The following is an 18,096-nucleotide window of genomic DNA, read 5'->3' on the forward strand; positions in this document are numbered from 1 at the left end:
CTGTATCTTTTGCTCTTATCTATTCCAAAGAGTATCCTCCTGAGATCAGGGCCCACGTAGAAAGGGAAGTATTTAAGCCGAACAAAATTGTGTTCGTAACAGTACCTGTTGTAATTATCTGTGGGGTCTATTTTTTGCAAAAGAGTTAAAAAGCTTATGCCAAAAAAAATTTAGAAGCTTCTAAATTTTATAATAAATGTCTGAATTTCATTTTTTTTATCAATTCATTGTTCAATGACCTTGTGTCTGTCTGATAATTCAAACAGAATTATTCACCCAGTTCTGTAGCTGGTCTTCTGAAATTCCCAAGAATACGAAAACCTTAGGGGTATTTTTTATTGTACATCAAGCATTATCTAAAAATATCCAAATAAGGCTACTCCAAGTGACACAGACAATATACAAAACAAAAACATACCGTAATCCTGTTTCAAAGAGTTGGAAACACCCAAAATGCCGCTCGAAATTTCTCAGCGCAAAAGGAAATTGTGGTAGTAAAGCGTGAAAATAGCGACGATAAATTAGATTTATGATTATTGTTATTGTTTTCGCCGTACCTCAACTCAACCGTGTCGTCTATGTCCTTCATCACCGCCGGACGAAGCCACCCGAAGCCGGTTTTGCTTTGTTTACCTCCCGTTTCGAAGATGTTCGCCCAAGCTAGCCGGCAGTGACAAGGAAAAGATGGAAAATTTTAAATTACCGGACGTGTCGGCACGCTTTCGGGCACTTTCTTTGTTGGCGCGTTTGTACAGCGTGACGGAATGGCGCATTCGTGGGATGGAAAACGGAACACGCTCCGAACTCTTCTTGCGAAAGGGATGAATCTTTTCCGCGAGGCTCTTTGTCATTTTAATTGCACGGAAGTGACACAGTTTGAAGTTTCTATTGCTTACAATTAGCTGGAACTATTCTCCTTCATCATTGCAATAGGCGTGAAACGATCAAACGCAATGTTGTGTTTTCACGAGATTTAATATTCATTCGTGGTCTGGCCGTTCCGGTTGCTTTTCCTTGAGACAATCGTCTTTTTTTATGATGTGCTAGCATGACGAAATTGTTCAATTTCATACTTACGGTAAATTAGGTTTTTATGTGGTGAATTCCTTATTTTATCAATTTTCGTTTATTGCAATATTCTTTGTCGCTCGATACATTCAATGATGCCTAACAGCATAGCTCTAAACTGTTGCTATTTTCCTCATGGCATTCCTTTAGGGTAAGGATGCCGATTTGTATCAAGCCTTTCGTCGACACGTGCTGGATTTGATTCTTGACATCATAGCCCTTCGCGAAACCCTTCCGCACAATGCCTTTAACACCCTCCGGGCAAACGAAGGAAGCGCTCTTTAGCTAAGTCGAAACACGAGTATTCCTTCAACAACCATTTACACCGTTGTGAAAATATTTAATCACTCCCATCTTTTTCGCTTCTCTTCCGTGTTTTGCTTGTCGCCGGCTAATCGATATCGCTCCCGGGCAGGAAAATCTTTCACCCAACTCAAACCATTCCGTCCCATTATTCCGTCGCCTTTCCTTCCGATCCGTTCAAATAGATAACGGTCGCGAAGGCCCGATCCTGTTTCCCCGAAGGTCTATGTTTACACGCGAATTGTGATTGGATAGAAGAGGACTTTCCTCAAAGTGTGACTAAAACGTCGGTTCTCGGTTCAGTAGAAGGGAGTGTAACATATTTACCAGTTTCTGTGGAAATTCCCGAGAGAAAATTTCCATTAACCACCTACCGATGCGACGGCTTCGTTGAGACTGTTGGCTAGAAAACTGAATAAAAAACGGCAAATAGCAAGCATACAAAACTGTCACCCCGACGTCTCGAAAGTTTTCGTCCATATCATCATCGGCATCCTGCGCACCCATTCTCACTTCATAAGCGAGAAAGTGCGAACATCCGTCGCACCGACTGCACTGTCTGTGTTCTTTTCTGTGTACCGCAGGATACCGGTTGAGCATCCCTCCCGGTTGAGCAACTTGTAGCCAAAAATGAGAACGAACAGCGCACCCAAACAGGATGTTTGTTCATTTTTCATCAATAAAAGCCGTAGGAGATTAGATCAGGGCGCGGATAAAAGACCCTCAGGAACTGATTTACGCGAAAGCTATTCAAAAAAATGTGCTCCTCGCCGGAACCGTTCGGGGAGGAATCTGTTTGTTGGCATGTTAAACGGCTCGTCGTCAGAAAATCATCCATCGTGCCAGCGGCTCGGTTGGTGCGAGCTAGGAGACAGCTTTTCGGATGAGCAGACGGCGAAAGTCAAAGTTTGGGTTCCGCCTTAAACCCACCCGAGCGATGCAAGGATGAAGGGGAAATTGAACGCCGAATCTACATTCGACAATCGCAGGCGAGCAGCAAAGGGGGATTAATCCGATGAGTAAAGTCAGTCAGACTTGGGTTGGTGGGCTGGTTTCGGCCGTCGTTGTCGCCAGTGCTGCAAATCGTACATGCTGGCGCGCTAAAACGATGATTTAAAAGAGAACACTATTTTTCAGCGGCAAACACGCAACATGGAACGGATGTTGGTGGATGTGCGCCATCATGCGGCCCATTGCTTTCGCGTGTTCATTTTTTCTTCATCTGAATCCTTCGTCAGACGCTTTCCAACCAGCACATATCCACCAGCTCGACAAGTAGGGTGAGCCCAGCGACAGCTGAAGGGAAAACGATCAGTAGTGAAATATGTTTGCTTTGAGTCGGGATTTTTTGTCCCGTTTGGTATTTGGCGGGTTTGCGCCGCGTGGTAATGCTACTTCTGTTTCATATCGCTCCGTCTCTGGTTGTAGCAAGCGCCCTGCGGGTGAATTGTGGCAACAACGGTAACGACAGAGGAAGCGAAAAAAAAATGGTTAAAAAACTGCCAAATCCTTTCCGATGCAGATCGACGCCGGCCTCTGACGGGGTGGTGATTATGTGGAAGGCTTGAAGGCGCACGCATCTATCAAGAGAGCACGCGCTAGGAAAGATTGATGGAAAGGGCGACGGAACAATAGACACGAGCGAGAGTGGTTTATCAAAAGGCAATGTGGGCTCAGCAGCGACAAGGGGTGAAAAAAAACAAGCCGGATCGACTCTTGACAGCAAAAAATATTCCATCATCTTCCTCATTTCCATCGCATTAGGCGTGTGTATTCGCCGACCTACGTCTGACGGGAGACTTGTTGGTTCTGGCTGGTTTACTCGCAGAGCCCACTTATTTTGTGGGTGGGATTTTGCCTTCGAAAGAGGAGTGGTGAGTTTTGTAAACGATTAACTTCTGAATGCACCACAATCCTCTGCAACCGATTAAGCCCCCGCGGATTAAGGTGATGCCAGACCATTGATGAAGTGGCGCTCATTTTTTTTTTTTGCGACGTGGATAAAGGGGCTTACCTGTCTGAAGGTAATAGCACATAAATCATCGGATATCATGACGGCTCCTCATTGCTATGAGATAGTTATGTTCATTGCAACTGTTTGATTAGATTATAATTTTAGCGAATGACATCAACATGTCCATAACATTCCAGCGGTAGAACATAGTTCTCTGATTTATGGTTGTTGCTTATTTCAATGCTCGATAAAAATCACTAACTGCCTATGAATTTTCACATAAAATATGCGAACAAAACTGATGAATGAATACAATTCCGGTTATGGCAACATCAAAATTATTATTTAAAAATTTTCCGAACATAAACTCCAAAAATGGCTAGCTATCATGATGTCATCATAGTTCTTCTTCACGCTTTCGAAAATCATGCTGAGCCACGTTACCTATATAAAAAGTGTGTGCGCGCATTCGTATCTCTTTCAGGATATATATGGGCAAAGTGAGAAAAGAAAAGTCATTGTGTTTCGTTGAACCAATTGTACGGAAGTGCCACTAGTAGCAACATAACACCATAGTAAGGCAAGTCTTCCGCATAGCGCCATTATGGGAAAAGAAACAACTCCAATGCGATGACCGCTGCCCTTGTATCTCTATTGATTACTCGACATAAATAACTTCGTCAAATCGACCATTTAGGTCAGTGGCCAGTCATCCTGAAAGAGCTTCGACTTTCTTTTCCCGTCCATTCGTCGCGTGTAACATTTCAATGGTATTTATTGGATTGGAACAAACGCCAAGCAGGTTATAACAAGTGAATAAAATATCAAGAAAAAGAGGCCTGCCCTGCCGATGGAGGCGCCTGGTACTTTGTTTCCGCATTCATACGTTTGCACTGACGTGTGAAGATATTTATCGAAAAGTGCCATCGTGGCTAATTTTCCTTTCGTGCTAGCTTTCACATACACTCATCATACACTAAACATTTTCTTAGTCATAAAGCTGTGTTTATTAGCAGTTTCATTTATGGCTTTGGCTTCGAGAAATACGCTTCTGATACATCGTTTCTAATCGATCAGGCGTTGAACGCGTATGTGAATAAAAACGAACTTCCCAAGCATAATGTTACCATGCTACATGTTTCTTAGCATTCTTTTTCTAATTTTCACACCCTTCATGCTGTTCCTAGCAGTTTTCCTTGGACAGTACGATTTCCCAAAAGAGTTTTTGTCTACTCGTTGCCATGGAAGACAAATCTCTGCATCGATGATGACGATATTGATTGGTCACTTGGTTGCGTGTCCAGCATGATGGTATACTTTTCTTTTCGTCGAGTTTTCATGAGCACCATTCAAACAGGGTGAGCACGAAAAAAGGCTCTCGCTTCTTTCGTTCGAAGTCACAATGATTGACTCGCAGCGTGATTTCGTGTGTTTTTTGCGAAAGGAATAATTTTCTCTTGGAACGCTCCAACAAATTACCCAAAATTCTCTGTACCATATACGATTGCTGATCGATCAGCAGACTGCAGAGTCTTGTGGGTTTGGGGTCTGGTGGATTTGTGTGAGTCGACTGTTTGTCGGTAATTTCATCCGTAAAATCGATGCTCGGCTTTCTCTTCCCATGGTCCGTGATCATGATCATGAAGCAAACAATCCGCAACAGACTGGACTATCGTCTCATGCATGCTGATGAGTTGGTTGATTTAGAGAAGAAGAAAATTCTTACTCCGTCCATAAGAGTATGCCTTTGGGTGTTTGCCACTGTTCTTGCCCTGCTGACAAGGAAAGATAGATACATTTATTTGCGATTCGAATGAAGATGATCACGATGATAGTAAACTATCAACATTCAATCGGACGAAGGTTAGCCATGCACAATACGTCCTCGGAGTAGTTTGGTATTACTCTCGTGTGCGCAGTATCGTTTTGCAAATTGTTTACCGACCATCGGTCGTGAGTGGAATTTTCCGCTCGACACAATATGTTGAAAGGATAACATGTTGATGGAAGCACCAACCATGTGACAAAATTGCTGCAGCAGAATTGGCATCGAAACAGGATAGAGAGTTAAGTGCTTTGTATTGAATTTTTCAAAACTGCTCTTGCCAGGCACGTTCTTCTTGAGATTGGTCGTTATTGATGATTGGCAAAATTTAATTATCATTTATGATTTACGACTGTCTAGGATGCTTTTACCTTAGCACAACCATTCGAGTTGATGACAACTCTTGTGTCGCTAGTTTGTGGAATATGGTAGGTATTCGTTTGGTGGATGTATGAACTTGTTTTGAGCTTGAATCCTACCAGAAAAAGGCTCGTCTTCTATGCTCTGAAGCGACCCGTTCGGGTTTTTTGTTTCTTAAACGAAAGACTCTTAAGAGAAGCCGGAAAAGAAAGATACAATCGGAATCGATGTTTTACCACTATACGGAGAACTGAATGGTCTCGTTTCCGAGATACTTTCGCCCAAACGAAGTTGGAGTTTTCGATCGTTTGGCAAAAGCGAAACCTGGCAGGATTGAGAACGGACATCCTGTGTTTAGCAGCGGAAAACTACAACCCAAACCAACTCAGCCCTAATCGAGACCCGATCGAGGACGGCTAATGAGTGCAAACAACGTGCCGGTGTTTTTCTGCACCCAAACCCCGCTCGGTCTGATGCGAAGGGTCTTTTCCGAAGCATTAGACAGCTTCCGGGGTTGAGATTGGGACGGACCTTCACCGGTGGAGTGCCGACGAAGCGTAACTGTAGCAATTGTTCCGAAGCTGTGATTTTCGTGAGCGTAAGGTAAAACTTTACGGAAATTTATGTGTACTCCGTCCTCCGTTGTGCCGGAATGTAAAATGGCACCCTCGTGCTTACCCTTCATCTTTATTTAAGTTCGCTCGAAAAATCAGAATTATTGCCGATTCAGTTTGGACCTTCCCCCTTTCATCCCATTTCGAGTACGCTGATGGTGCTTGATATTTAGACTGCTAGAGGTGCCGAACAGCGGATTTCTCTCTCCACATGACGCTACTGTACCCGCATGATGATAAAAAGGCTCTAATTTATGGCTTCACCGATAACGGGATTATTGGAATTGGTCCGCTGCCGCTGGCTGGGAGAGAGTTTTAGCCGAAAAGTTGCTGTGAACACGTCCACAGAACACTGGTGGACCGCACCTATGATCCGATTGTTTAATGAAAGCGATTTCATTGTGTGATGTGGTGTAATGCTGATCGAAATGCTAGCGCATCTGAACCTTGCGCTACTATGAGTGTAGTTCAGATCAGATTGAGCTTTCGCTTTCAACAGTTTACCGGCAATCGATTTTTCAAACGACGTGGACTCCAAAATTTTACCACGCGGTTTCTGAGGATGGAAAATTCGCTTCCAATTGACCGGACACACCGATGCGGGTTCCAATTCTACCGACATGGAAATCATTTCAGAGTGTTTTCAAATCAGATAAAAAAACCACTAAACCTTTGGAGGAATATACACGCGGTTCCATCTCACATTTATCTGCCTCCACTCGATCCATGCCCTTCGGAAAAGCCGAGCGTTTCTGTGCTGCCAAAACGTTCAATCGAGTTGATAAAATCTGCAGTTTTTTTATGCCGCTGTTTAGACATTTCTACAAAGGGAAAATCCCTGGAAAAATCGTAGGTATTGATCAACTCACTCCTGCCCAACGGACGGTAGCTTTCCTTGCTGCCCCGTGTCAAATGGCAGTCGTTCACGGTCGAGCTTGATTTTATTCCTCACTTGGCGTAGAAAACGCTCCCAGCAAAGAATTGGAAAATTTGTCGCTCTGTGGTCGTGATGGTGCGAAAACCGGACACCGGCGAGATAGCCACAAATTCCCCCCCACGGCAAAAGCCACTTTCAATGTACCATTTTGTACTTTTTTTTGTGTTGTTGGTACGATATCCATTAAATCACTCTCACCGCCGTTGGCGCATAGCGATGACATGATCAAACCATTTCGAAAATCATCGAACTCATCGTCATCATCGTCGCGATGTGAACACACTGCATCATCAATTTCCAGACCCCTGCGAGGAAGCAGAATGCTAGCGTAAAGGTTTTATCTCTCATTTCAATTCGAACCGCTATCTGGCTCGTCTCTCGTCTGTTTCATCGGACGCTTCCGGTTATGAATATTTTTCTCTTTGTGAATCACTGGGCAAAAACACACACACACACACCACCACCACCATCATCATCATCATCACTAGTCATCGGGGAAATCTGTCAAAATCTCTTGTTGCAGGTGGTTGGTTTGGAGAACCCTCTTTAAAATGTCCCAAAGATTGGATGATGCAGCAGAAACAGAACGAACCAACAAAAAAAACACGCTCGCCCGTGGCAAAACGAAATAAGAAAAATTCTACCCCGATGATTGAGGCGGCCTCCACAAAGCAGGAGCGAAAAATGGCAATCCAGTGAGAATGGAAAAGGACACACAGCAGTGTTCCGCCATCACCAGGAACCGGACCCAATTTGGAAATCAATCGCCTGAGGCAAACCGGCAAAGCCCGGCGTCCGGCGCTTGTGTTGCACGAAAATTCGGAAGTGAAACGCGCGCGCGCGCTACTGAAAACGTTGGGCATTGTGAGCACGTATAGGAAGGGTAAAATCGGTTTCCCTTTCGGCTCCCTGGTTTCTCGGTGAGCGGAAATATTTTCCCTTTAACGTCCGGCCGCATCGGTGGTGTATCGGTGTGTCGGGACAAGCGACGAGCGATTGATGTCAAAATAAACTAGAGTTTTGTCATCCCGCGCAGTTTGCACTGTTCTGATTTTGTTTTATGTTTTTAAATTTTTTTTTTATCCGCACTCTCGATTCCGTTTCCATCACACACAGCCACTCTGGAAGGCGCTGGAGGCGGTATGCAGCCGACGCATTCGTCGATCTTTTTCCCTTTTTATTTACTTCTTTAAACATGTACAAATAGCGGACCCTCAGTGAAAACAAACCTAAAACGCGGCACCATCCACCCGGTTCCGATGATGGTTCCGGGCAACTGGCGCAACGCTTCCCGCCGGGCAAGCAGCAGACACGGATTTGAGGCCCTTTCCGTGGTGCCATGGCAGCCGAAAAGTGTGCGCATTTGTTTGTTCCTCGTCAGGCGCGAGAGTGGGTTAATGTGCGCGCACCCCGCAAGGCAACCGCAGCGATTGCGAATTTTCTCTGCGGCAGTGCGGTTGAAAACTTTTCACCCAAGGCATCGGGTGATGTTCGGTCGCTTCGCACACCTCCCCAGCGCGAATCCCTTCCGTTTCCGGAACGACAGCCGCGCTTGATCCGTCCGGGCATGGAATAAAAACAAGGGTCCTTTTGAAAACCTGGGTCCGCACTTCCGGCCTGTTCTGCTGAGTCGAGTTGCAAAATGTTGTTGGTGTCGTACTGAATCATCCCACCGAAGATGGTCAGGGCGCCGCAGGGAAGCGAAAGAGGATGGAGAAATAAGTCATGTTTGATTGATCAGACCTGACAAGATGAAGAGTGCGAGCAAATAGGCAACGAAAGCGCGACGAGAGCGAAGAGGGGAGAGCTGATAAATCAGCATAATTATGAAAAGAAATCTTACTTTCCATTCAACAAGGGACATTTCTTTTCTACCCCAGAGCAACCGCAGTTCCGCAGGGTGTTAATTATTCATCAACTTGTATTATGCCTTGGTAGCAGCGGTAACAGTTGGTATTTCATATTTATCTGCATATTATTCTACCTCCTTGTGGAGTGTGTTTATTTGTTTGTAATCAGTCAGCCACATGCATAACTTATGCAAAAATTAGCTGTTGAAATATTAGCTTATAATCGGATACAGCATGTATAGAGTAATATTATTCTTATTCAGTTGATTAAAATCGATTTATTATAGAGATTACTGTCGCTTATCGATGAGACTGTGTAATTGACAACTGTAAAAGGATTTTTTTTCCGATACAGCAGAAAAGGCATGGAATACTGCTCGACCCTTCTAGGATGCCAAAATGCAAAACGAATGCAAAATCGAGCAAAAGCTATAGAAAACGAAGATTAGGCGTGAAAAAATAAATTCATAAACACTCAGGCATGACCATGGGCATGTAACAGTTTGTTTCCTCCCCTTGCTTAACGCAACAACAACAACAAAAAAAACCGCCAACACGCGAGATTTTTAATGCCACCCGGCATTTTTTTTCCGCAAGCTACCCCTCGAACTAAAAACCATCCGTCGTATCGAAATCGAGAAATGGAAAATATAGATATCCGAGTAATGAAGAATGGCAGTCGGAAATGAGGTTTCGGCGTTACTGGCAGTGATTGCCAGGGGTTTTTTTTTACTTCCTCCCGTGGCCTTTGTTGCGTTTACCTCAACATCCATACTTCCGGGTGACTTTCAACATCCACACACGTAAAAACCCTGCTTATGGCTGGGTCTGACGCACATGCGACGCCTCGACCCTCCCTCGACGGGAACTAGCCCCCGGAGGGTAAGGTGAGTGATGTTTTATGTTCTGCTGTCTGTGGCCATCCGGCGATGGCACGACGAGTGCACTTGTTTGCCTGCGTGTGGTTGCCCCTGGATGCCTTACGCGTGCAGTGTGTATTGTTATAGTTACGAAAATGTTGTTGGAAAATATGACAGCTGTTTCGCTGCTCAGTTTTCCACAAGTTCCCACTCGTGCGTGTGTGTGTGTGTGTGTGTGGCTTCTTTTTAATGCGTGCTGGCAATTTTATGATCCCCGTGACTGTGATCGAATTATGTCTGTCAAATCACGTTACATCTGTCAGCCGACTTTTGAGTGTGCTTATATATAAGGATACTTTCAAAGCAATTTTTGTTATAAATAGATCCTGTACCTTCGTTTTTCCGGGCTTCTTTCTTTGTTTTATCAATGCATAAGGTCAGCGTCATTTGCGGCAATAAATAACGACCTTGCTTAGTTTAAACATGAACTGCTCTTCCTATGTATCCGGTGGGTGGTTTCCCTGTTTAATTCGCTGTTTTGAAACCACATTATAATATTGTCTGGTCGCAATGCAACAGCGGGAGGGAGCAAAGGAAATTAACTCCATTAAATGAGCATCCAAAACGCTTATCTTCACACCCATTAAAAGTCACACACCACACCACCAAGCAGAGGTGGAAAATAATTTTGCGTTCCAAACGTTTTGCACCGGCCCAAATTGAGAAGACTTCACTTGCGCATCCTGCAAGTGATTCGTAACAACGATCGCATCCACACCCCAAATGCAATGGTACGGCAGCTATCTAACCTTCCGGTGAGCACCCAATCCTGCTGCCGGCAACTGGCTGCCAGGTTCGGAAAACAAGCTCATATCGTGTATCGTCATCACTTTTTGAAGTGTGAATTTATTAACAATTTAGCCGAGAGTCTCTTTTCCTGCGTAGAGTAACAGTTTTTGAGTGGTTCAGCGAACGAAATGGAACCGTATAGCGTGAGCTCAGATGCGGACAGAGGCTAGCAGACACACGATTTGGAGGCGTAAACCGGAGACCGGAAGTGAGATATGCCAATTCCCTTCCCCAGGCAACGAGGCAACGACCCGTCGTCTGGGTATACCGGAGCGGAATAGATATTCCATTGCCGCAATCTGCGCCTTCCTGGCGTCTCCGAACGATGGACCTTCCCCAGGAAGCCGTGCGATGAAGGCGCGGTAGCCGAGCCTATTTATCATCTGTCACAAAACGCTGATGTAGGAAAAATCTTACGCAAGAAGAGGGAGTTCTGCATGTCAAACAAATGGGACTTGCATTTGCCTCCCGTCGCTCTCCAAATCAGGGAGGCGGTAAAAAGGCAGCCAGGGCTTTCACGAACACCCTTGGCTCGGACGGAAGCTGGGTGGGGCGTGGCCAGAGCTGGAATAATAGAATAATATTTAGATAGAATTTAAATTAGAATAAAAAAAGCCGTGTTGGGGAGAGCCGTTGCGATAAGCTGACGCCGCCGGGGATGGAACGGAAGGCGTCAGAACGAAGCCACCCTCCTACTGGGGGAGAGGAAAATCAACCCCGCGGCCAGGGGTAGTTCTTCTGAGTTGAAGCAGAATCCGAGCCACTGTGGGATTCGTCGCTCCGTTCGAGACGACCGTCGTCGGGAAATTTGACGCTGAATGTTTGACTCCGGGCCAGAAATGAACACGACCGCAGCACCGTTTAGCATGCGTTTCGGAGCAAGACGAAACAAGACAGCTGACAGGGCTTGTAATAAGGGACGCTCAGCCACCGCCCACACAATTGACCAACCCTCAACGTCGATGCTATTTTATGCTCTCGTACCCTCATCCGGCCCGGAGAAAAATGATGTGTTCATTGTGCGTGAAACGACGCTAACTAGCCATTCCGAACCGAAACGGCGTCTCAAACGCGTCGCCGCTGGCAAACATCGGAAGCGCATGAGCCACGCAGCGTGTTAGGACGTTCTAAAAGTGCGCCCCCCCGCTCCGATTGGCTCACTTTGGCGCGTTACAAGACGGCTTATCAGGCACGGCGTACGGGCACAAGCCGGAATGGAAATTTGAGATGATAAAAATATTAAACGAAATTTTGGCCAGAGGAATGGAACTAGCCAACAGAAAAGCTGGCCCACCATCTCGGGTGGATGACCGTGGTGGAGGTTTGCTTCAACGCACTTGCAGGGATTAGTTCATCACCAAGGACACGGGTATAATCTTGCAGCACTCTCAGCCGGCGCGGAGTGGCCCAATAACAGATCTGGGGGAGAAGAAGCACCGAATTACGAATTGAAAATGAGACGAGAACGACGCACTGATTTCAGTGCGACGCCTCGTTTTGTATTCTTTGTCGATCATCAGAGCGAAGAATGAGAAAGGAACGTTGCAAAAATAATACCAAGTCTACCACAAGGCATTAGGCTCGCGATTAGCGCTGACACAGCGGCGATAGGTCTGTTAAATACATTTTCCATCCAGTCGCGTAGAGAGAACCGAAACAAACAGCCATTTCTGTAGGGTAGCGGCAGTGTTTGCGTCTGCCTCATCGTGTTACCTTTGCGAATTCAATTTCCCGATCGTTTTGAGCGATTACTCACCGACAAGAGCGGGCGCCCGGCGGATGGAGTGTGGTGGAAAATCAACCTGGAAAAAAAAATCATCCCTCTCAGATGCGCGGTTCTTCTGGTGCACGGCCGGCGAGGACATCGTTTAGCAGCGATGGCAGCAGCTTGTTTGAAGTAGTCGACTTAAGTGGCATTATGCCGTTTGCGTGTTTGCTTACGCATTCCATAAATAAAAGATGATTCAAAATATTTACACTCGCTGAGTGGAGCCAGACGCCGTGTCCCGTGGACGAACGGGACGCGAACCTGAACGCCCTCGACGAGAGCATATCTCACCGGTGGTCGGTCGGTCGGTACGGTCGGTGATATCTGTTTAACGATCGTCTGATTCGTCTCCAATCCGGATTAGAGAAGGCAAGCGGTAGATACTGTACGCATTTTACAACGAACGGCAATCAAAGAAATTCAATGTGGTCTGTGGTGAAGAATATACTTTAAGCGCCCCAATTGCTCACAGAAGGCGGATATCGTGCTTTGCCCGAAAAGAACTCCCAGGTCTACCATTTATTGGCGCGCATATTTTGTGGTTTCTTATTTACTTATTTTTTCTTATCAATCACATCGCGTTTTGAGTTGCTTTTGATTAGAGATTTTCTTTTTAAATCAAATCATATTTACATATTTATTTTTCTATTGCTCCGGCTCTCAATGGATATATTTTTCTGCCCTACAGACGTACATATCTTGTGTACCATAGCATTTTAAACAGCGCTCTGTTTCAAAATGGCATTCCTCTTTAATCTTTAATACCCACCAGCTCACTCGTTCGTTACATCCTTGATTTCAATCCCGGTACTGGTTCCGCTGCCGGCTCCTGAAGGCTCCCCATGTTGCGCTAGCAGAAAATTCGTTTGAAGTCGCTAATGAATCGCAATGGCCCAACTCGTTTCTTTTATTTATTCAAATCGCAATCTGCAGAACGCCCGCGGCCACCGCGTCAGCTGCGGCACTGTGGCAGGAAAAATGGGCAAACGCGCAACCCTTCGAGATTAGCTCGCTCGGTTGGTCGGACCCTCGACGTCAGAGTGCACATTCCCGCCCGAGATCATAATCATCTTTCCAACAAGCTTAATAAGATTAGCGTTTAGTGGGCCACTTGCTCATCGGTGGCCTTGGTGTGCGGCCCTTCACTAGGTGTAATACAAACGCTTACACACTGCGCCGGGCAGGATATTCGATTTTGAAGCAGATTTCCCCAGACACATCCTGCCCTGCGCGAGCAGCTTGCGAGGGCAACCGTAATCTACGCCGCGTATCGACGAATCGTAGTTGCCTCTCGAGAGCTTCGCGCTAATAATGACGAAGTGTTTTGATGCAGGAACAGACAACAAGGACCGCGGTAATAGGATTCACTTACGTGCTGCTGCTGCTGCTGCAACCGAACGCTCGTGTGCGTAGTTTTTAATAAAAATCTTTCCTCCTTCGGCATCGCAACCCCTTGCCGGAGAATGTCTGCTTTCATCGCGAACCGCACCCTCGCGATGGGCCCCCTCGGTCTCGGATTGTGCTAAAATGAAAGACCTTGAAAAATGCGTTGCGCAAAAAAAAACAACAAGTATTAAAATTAATGTTATCAAAGGCGAGACAGATCAGGATGTGATAGAATGAAAGAGAGAGAAAGAGAGAGAGAACGCACCCTCCTGAACGTGAGGCGAATGTCGAACAGAAGTGGATGTGCCGCGTTTAAGGGTTGATTAGGTCCCAGGACGCTTTTTCGGCACGCCACGAAGGGTACGCTTGGTAAACTTTCTAACAGGATGTGGAAAAAGATAAATGCTCGTTCGTTTTCGTTCCCTGCACGGTCTCTTCGTCACCGGGCGCCGTTTCTCGGAGTCGGTGAGGAATTACAAACGATACTTTGCCTTTGCCTGAATCTCCCCTTCTTCGCGCTGAACCCCTGCTATAGGTGCTCTTGGGCCGCTACGCATGCATGCAGTGCGTTCGAAATATGTGGCTGGGTGTGTGTGTGTGTGTGTGTTTGGTAGGCGTATCCTGGGGGAAACATTAAAAACCGGTTGCGCAACCCCGCGGCCGCCGAGGGACATCGGTAGCAGGGAACGGTTGAAATGAAATCGAAATCAAACAGGGAAACATCAAATTGAGACAAGGAATGTGCGCGCGCGCCTAATAGACCGAGAAGGAAAGCCGCTCGCCGGAAACGGTACCATTGCACACCGCGTACGGTAAGGAAAAGAATCAACCTGCTGGGAAAAGAGGGACCGGTTGGGTTAGGGACTGAATTTAATGAAATTTGACATGTTCGCTCTCGCGGTCGCGGTACCACGCGGTGATGGTTGGCTTTAATTTTGCCGAAAGTGAAAAGCAATACTCAAGAGACACCAACCGGCGGCTGGTAGCATCGCGCTCGTTGTCACGTTTAATAAAAGCGACAAGAGTTTTATCCCTCGCATGCGTATGGTCTGATTCGCATACGGCATCACGTCTAACGAGTGTTTGCTTTCAAATTGATGGTTTAAGAACTTTGATCTTTGATTAAAATTTAAACAAATTCGCGTTAGGCTGCAGTTCGGATATTTTCAAGCTAATATTTTGTTCGTTTAACGTCCACGATTTAACTTTCATACAAAGCTAATCTTTTTTCTTTTGTTTTGCTCATTCTCTATTTATAGGTAAGCATTGGGAAAAGTTTCACCTGCAACACATCATCATCACACATCGCCAAAAGGAGGGTGGTATGTAACGGGCTGTTGGTGTAATGCGCTTTGCACCTTTACAGCCAAGTCGGAGTATTTAATGTAATTAACGACAATGTGCATTTCATTCGCCTGTCGACACATGTGCTGCATGACGGGGGCTATTATGGGGCAAACTACTAACATGGACCATCTCCTCGCTGAAACCCCGATGCAAGGCACCAGCCAACAGAGCGCGAAATTTAGTGGCCTCCATCGGCTTGAGTTTATTTTTTGCCCGATGACGAGATGCGGCTTTCCATGGTACTCCGTAAGCGCTTCGCTTCGGGCAGTGAGCGCGTTGTCCAATGGAATTATTTTAAGTGCATCTCAAACAACGCTGACTAGCCAAAATTTAACAGCACTCTCGCAGCTCGGCCAACTCGGGAACATATTTTACGCCTCCGCTTCTTTAATGTCTTAATTGAATCTGTGTTCACTTACGAGGCTGCGGGATCTTTTAAAGCACTTCAAATAGTAGAGATTCGTTGGTTTCGTGGATTTTCCTGATTGAATTTGGTGACTTTACGAATTTTTGGTACAATTTTGTTAACTCGTCGCTTAGCTTATTAGCTGAAATTGCTGTTGCGTCATGTAAATGTAATGTTGTTTTTTTTCTGATTTTCTTCAAACCATTACGCGATAGGGTGCGCTTTTATTAAGCAATTCCCATATTTGCCCAGTTGTTAAATGTACTAGTTTTTGTATCATTATTATCCGCCTTTTGCCACATGATTCAGCAATGTCATGATGATAGTTAACAAATTAAAACGTTGCGTAAAGTGTAACAAACTTCTTACTCAAATGTTTCATCATGCAAAAGGTTCATTCGTGTGCGACCATGTGTAGTTCAAAACAGTGCAAAACTGCAGTAAACAACTTCGACAGTCGACCACCGAGAAAGCCATCATCACCGGGCAGTACTTGAAGTACCTTTCCATCAAAGACACGATAATGCGTTTTTTGCCAACACGAAATATTCGGTTACTTTTGCAGGCCGTCGCTGGCGATGTTCGGGCATTTTCCGGGCATTATGTGTGATGCTGTGACGTTCCATTTATCCATCTCACCCATTACCTACTGTACATCAGCGGCAACTACCGTCGCATTACCGTGGCAGCAGCACGCCCTGTTGTGGCAGAGATTATATCCTGACTGCACGTGTCCTCAAGTGCTTCCGAAACTGGCGCGGTGCGTTTGACATTTTCGCTTTCCATGCTTACGACGCAATAAGCAGTTTGTAATCCACTCGTCAGCGTTCCGCATCCGCCGGTTCGCATCAATTCAGGATGCGCAACGTCCTTTTTTATCTGAGGTGCTTCTTCCGACCATTCACATCTCCTGTGCATTACCCACACAGAAGGAAAATGTAAGCCATGGTTTGGGAATGTTACCTAATTTCCACAACCCTTAATGCTCACGGTACCATGACGTGCTTCGCTTCAATTTTATAGTTAAGAGATATACCTCGTTTTGCAGCTATTAAATTAGGATGTTACATTGGGCACCAAAGACGGGAAAAAGGTCTCTTACGCTGAATGTTAAGACGTGGAATTGTTTCAATGGTTGTTGTTTAAACGCTGTTTCTGTTGATTCATTTGTGAAAAAAAGAAACTCAGTTTCTTAGTTTCGTGCGTGTCTATAACTTGTTTTAACATCCTACTATCTGGGCCTGATTGAAACGATAACAAAGTCATCAAAGACTCCTTAAAAGAGCACATTCAGCTCGACGTCTCAAACGGACAGATCATGGTACTCGGTGTGAAAAGCGAATGGGTATCTTGAGAATCATGAGGAGGTACAGCTAAGGCTGCCCTCAACAGCTAGCAGACATTGATCTTTAACGGTGCACCGAGCACAAGATGCATTTTGTGTTCGTCCTTTACGCTTACTTTCAGGCAGCCGCCACTACTCTTTAGGCGCGTGTTTGCGCCAGTTTCGCACTTTATTTTCACCACCGGTAGCACGCTCTCACCAGCTCATGTTCTGCCTTCCGTTGGGCTTGTTTGCGGTTGAATCATCTCCATCCCGTTAACAGCAGGAATACGAAAATTCGTTCCCAGATCTCCGTCTGCCCCGGATGTCTTAACCTTCTCTCGTTTCAGCTTCCTGAGGGCACTAAGATGCCTGCAGCTTTTCAGTGCTTGCGATGACCAGAAGCAAAGGATTCGCATCCAAGCAAGTGAGCTGAGAGGATAATCACGATCTGCTTCCCCCGTGGGTCGTGCATCCTTTTAACAGAGCCCCAAGGTGATGGCGAGCAAGCGAAGCATTCCTACCTGTCCATTCCACAATGGGCCCCTTTCTCATCCGGCAGCTTTTGCAAACTTCACCAGAGTCTGCCTCCTCGACAATTGCTCCTTCCGGAAGGAAGTGGAAACCAAAGGAAACATCTTTTTTCTGTTGCAATTGCTACGGCTCTATCTTCGGACCGACGGACGGACCGACGGACGGACCAAAGACTTTTCATTTTCTCCCCACCGACGGCTCCTCTCGACACTTGCCGGCAAGATGAATGGAAAAAGGTGTTCCGGAAAGGATCTAACCCGGGCATGCACCACCCACCCGCAGCTTTCACCTCGACGGCGCATTGATACACATGCAGAATCGCGCGCTAGCGTTGAAGAAAACTGCTTCCCCCCAAAAGTGCTTCCCATCCGTGCCCGTGCGCCACCGGTTCGCTTTTCACGGGCTTCACCCATAATAAGAAGCTGTTGAGGCTTTTCTTTTGCACCTTTCCGGTCGGGTGCCGAAGGTGGTCAAGATGATGATTGCTGTTGCAGAGGCGAAAGACTACGCGCCACGGAAATGTTTCAGCGTGTTTCCCTGGGGCCCCGTTCGCGCAGCCCTCTCACCGACTTGGGCCGAGCCTTTGCCGAGCACCAGATCATCGTGGGGTTCTGGGGGAATATTTTCGCAAAGCTCACCGGAAATCCCTTCCCTTTTCTCGAGCTCAGCACGATAAGATTATAAGCCATTGTTGTGGGGCCTTCCAGCGCG

At 46.1% G+C, this 18,096-nt stretch overlaps 1 protein-coding gene across 1 annotated transcript in view; it reads left to right on the forward strand.

Annotated features, from left to right (window-relative positions):
• LOC128724594 (semaphorin-2A-like) overlaps positions 1–18,096 on the forward strand; it is a 184,691-nt gene that overhangs the window by 101,325 nt on the left and 65,270 nt on the right. The window lies entirely within an intron of this gene.

This window comes from Anopheles nili, chromosome 3 (genome assembly GCF_943737925.1).
Source record: "Anopheles nili chromosome 3, idAnoNiliSN_F5_01, whole genome shotgun sequence".
In the NCBI taxonomy this organism is placed as follows: Eukaryota; Metazoa; Arthropoda; class Insecta; order Diptera; family Culicidae; genus Anopheles; species Anopheles nili.